Source organism: Mastomys coucha, unplaced genomic scaffold, assembly GCF_008632895.1.
Source record: "Mastomys coucha isolate ucsf_1 unplaced genomic scaffold, UCSF_Mcou_1 pScaffold22, whole genome shotgun sequence".
In the NCBI taxonomy this organism is placed as follows: Eukaryota; Metazoa; Chordata; class Mammalia; order Rodentia; family Muridae; genus Mastomys; species Mastomys coucha.
In genome coordinates, this window is record NW_022196905.1 from 117,567,426 (window position 1) to 117,571,525 (window position 4,100).

The 4,100-nt window shown below is 48.0% G+C and overlaps 1 long non-coding RNA gene across 1 annotated transcript; it reads right to left on the minus strand.

The window, feature by feature from the left end:
* On the minus strand, positions 1 to 851 carry LOC116070904. Its single transcript, XR_004110621.1, has 3 exons — positions 750 to 851; positions 306 to 445; positions 1 to 99 (listed from the first exon to the last, which is right to left on the minus strand). It is a non-coding gene; the product is annotated as an uncharacterized LOC116070904 (long non-coding RNA).
* Between the last annotated feature and the right edge of the window lie 3,249 nt (positions 852 to 4,100).

Genomic DNA, 4,100 nt, shown 5'->3' on the forward strand with positions numbered 1-4,100 from the left:
AGGGTGGAAGATTCCATATGTAGATGTGTCCCCGCGGTATTAAAACTGTAAATGTCCGTGGAAGGATGCTGTGTTGGTCAGGAGCGTCCTGGATCCTGGCTGGAGATAACCAGGAGGATAAGGGGACCTGGGTCCTCTTGAGCCTCTTCCTCCCTCCTTCCCTCTGTCCTTGTCTCTTTCCTCTTCCTCTTTTTTTTTATCCCCCTCCCCCCTATCCTGAAGGTGTTACCAGAGTGTCTACTTCCCCGTCCTGAGTTTCTCCGTCTACCTGGCGGCTTTGAGTTAGTAGACCTGCAGTAGAATACCTTGGTGAGGTTTAGTTCAGGATCTGTTTCTCTTAATCCATCAGCTGTGCAAGCAGGTTTTCCCGTGGGCGCCTTGGGACGTTGTTGACTTTCCTAGCTGATGGTGTTACACAATGGCTCGGGTGTTGGTGCTAATAAATCTAGGAAGATCCAGTTCAACAGCACGTACAAGCATCAACCCCCAGAGCAGCCTTCTTCCCACGCCCCATTCAGAAGCCGGGCTAGTTTCCCTTCTCTTACAGCGTCCTCCCATGTAGAGTAACAGGAACCTTCTAGGGAACTCTCCCAAACCATGGAAGCGTGAGTGGGGTTCATTCTCTCTGCTCTTCCCTGGTCACTCCCTCCAGATGTAGAAAGAACCTGAGGGCTGGGGCTGTGTTTCTGAGACCCCCGCCTTTGATCCCCTATAAAAGCCAAGTCAGTTTTCAACAAGGAAGTTCTTACCTCTCCGCACAGACCATCACACAGAAAGAGTGAGCTTTCTAGAGGTCAGGGGTCATGCTTGGGAGTGGAACTGTACGGTCACATACTGATTCAGCTCCCCTGAGGGAAACCACACAGACAGAGAGGGTATGACTCGGGACCCTGTCTCACCAGCGTACGCTACAACTGCCAACACTTGAGTACTTAAATACCTCGTACCCAAAGTAAGACTGGCTGGACATAACCAGGAGGATAATGGGACCTGGGTCTTCCTGAGCTCTTTCTGTCCCTTCCTCTCTTCCTCTCTCCCTTTCTCCCTCCTTCCCTCTGTCTTTGTCTTTTTCCTCTTCCTCTTCCTCCTTTTGTTCTCCCCTACCCCTGAGAAATCAATCTGGGGAACTTTTTTTTTTAGGAGGATATGGCCTCATTGCTTGGTACTAACGGTATGGGCTCTCCCACTCCCAGCCGGGATTGTTTTGAAAACCATCATTTAGGCCTCTACTCTGAAAAGCTGTATTTCTTCTACCTAAGCTGTAGCTACACAGGGGCTTGGCTTAGTTCCCTCACCTTGTAGTCTCACTCCCTTTTAGGTAACACTTCTTTCTCGTCTTCTGTTTCAGAACCTCCCTGGATTGCCAAGGGTGTGTCTTTTATTGGTGGAATTTGGGGGAGGTGTTTAATGGATATACTGGGGGAATCAGGGTTCCTTCTTGGTGTCCTATATAAAAGAATTTAAGAGTGAACTCAAACAGAAGCTCAGAAACACTGGGGGGTGGGGAGGGTCAGACACAAGGCAGACAAGCAGCCACAGGGCGCAGGGCTTCCTAGAAAGAGCGAGGAAGCCCAAAATTCTGTAGGAGAACCCCAAAGGGTTAAGGAAAACATGCTTAAAGAGGTTGCTTTTTAAATTCTGAGTAATTCAGAAAAGTGGACATGACCTGTGTGGCTGCAGCTCATAATCTTCTCCTCTAGGAAAACTACAGTATCTCATTCCTGATAAGTTACTGTCCATGTCTTATGCATGCATGGCATAAGATGAGCCCACCTTCTGAGCATGGTTTCTGGCTAAGTGAATGACAGGGCCCAACCGGCATGGTAGGTCTCCATCCAGGCCAGAGATCCTGTTCTCTTGACCAGGAGGTGACTTTCTTTACTCAAATATGTTGATGGCACAAGATAGATATTTGACTAGAGATGGCTTCAAGGAAAGATGGCACCTGTGGTTGTGTATAGTCAAGAGTCCTGGAACAGGCCAGGGATAGAGTCAAGAACCTAGTCTATGGTTTTTTTGTTTGTTTGGTTGGTTGGTTGGTTTTTTGGTTTTTTTTTAGCCTGATATTGGAGATCCAACCTAGGACATCATGCATGCTACTTAAGGAGTCCATCGCTAAACTACATCCCCAAGCAGTAAGAACTTAGATTTGTTTGTTTGTTTGTTTTTGCAGACAAGATTTCTCTGTGCAGCCCTGGCACTCACTCTGCAGACCAGGTTGGCCTTGAACTCACAAAGATCTGCCTGCCTCTGCCTCCCAAGTGCTGGGATTAAAGGAGTGCACCACCACTACCCAGCTAGAACTTAGGGGTTTGGGGTGTCTCTCTCTTGCATCATTGAGCGCCACAGCTTGTCTTACGACTGTCACCTCAAGATACAAGTAGGGCTTGAGTGCCTGGTGGTGGTGACACACGACCTTGATGCTTCTGAAGTTCATTGGCATGGCAGTGTGGGTCAACGCTCCCTTTGTGTGGCTGAATCACATTCCACTGTGTGAAGAGACCGAGTTTTGTTCATTCATTCATCTGCCCCTTTGGAGCTACTTCTACCTTTCAGACATTGCTAGATAGTCATGCAATGCTCTTATGTGCATACCTGTATGCATATTGCTCTGGGCAACCTGTTTTTAAAGCTTTGGTCATTTACTTAGTTGCTGGATCATATGAGAATACCATGATTCAGTCTCCGAGGAGTTGTCATATCTGAAGCCCTGAGACAGGATCTCATGTAGCCCAGGCTAGCCTCTTAACTCTGAACATAGCCGAGGATAGCCCTGAACTTGTGACTGCTCTGCCTCCACCTTCCAAATGCTGGCATTACAGGCCTATGCCATAGTACTGGGAACTGAGTCCAGGGCTTCATGCCTGCTAGGCAGACACACATCTCAGGATCCCAGGAGCCCTTTAGAAAAATCAGGAAAATCTGTGCAAAGCAGCCTCGACTGTCCCATCTCCATGCCCACAGCATTGTCTAGGCAACCGGCCAAAGCTAACCACACCCAACTCTGTAGCTCCGGAAAGGCACAGTTGCTGGAGGAGGGTCGTTTTTTTTTTGAAGGTGGGGACAGTGGCAGTGATGACTGTGACAGCAGGTTCAATGCCAGCATTGCCCGATGCTGTCCTTACAGTCATCTGCATTCCAGTCCCGGTAATCAGTGTGTCGGCCTCTCTTTGGGGATTAGGTAGCTCTCTTTGTTCATTTGTGTGTTTATTCTATAAACATTTGTACGGCTGAGGAAAGTGTGGGAACAAGAGTCCTGGCAAACAGCGAGCCGGAGGCTCAAAGCTTTGGGCCTTCACGCCTGCTTAGCGCCTGCTCCAGCCTGCGGTTGTGCTTCCTACCTACCTCCCCTCTGGCACTTTTTGGCCCTGGTATGTGGGCAGGCCCACAATAATTTTTTGGGGGGCAGGGGGGAACCAGGGTGTCTCTATGTAGCCCAGACTGGCTGGGAACTCAATCTGTAGACCAGTGTGGCCTTGAACTCAAGAGATCTGTTTGTCTCTACTTCCCAAATGAATGCTGGTATTAAAAGTATGTGTAAACACACCCACTAGTTGTACATACTTTTTCTTTACTGTAAGTGTATGGGTCATATGATCTCTGTCTCATACTCAACCCAGCCTTATAGTCAGGACACTAAAGATGGCCCACAAGTGACCTGTAGAGCCTAGGTCCAGGCTGGAGGATAGACGTTCATGATTGCAAACTGTAGGAAGGTACACCCTCTCCAGTCATGCTGGGGCAGGGATAATCTTGAAAAATATCAAGGGCTTTTGCATTTTTACTGTGGGCAATGCAGTAGACACAGCCCCATCCCTGGCCTTGTGAACAGCCATGTTCTAGGAAAATGGTATATATTAAAAAAGCAATCAGCACAAGGTGGTTTGCCCTGTGGGTTCTAGTTTGTCACGTGACTCCCTTCAGTCCCTTGTTTCTCAACTCCCAGGAGTTACCCAACCTTCCCAACAACCAGCATGCATTCTTTATGCTTCCCTGTGTTGACATGAAATCTTCCACTGATAATTTTTTCCCGTTTTAGAAAAACAGAAGACAGATAGAAAAACTAGGAAAGAAATCAGGAGTCATAGATGCAAGCATCA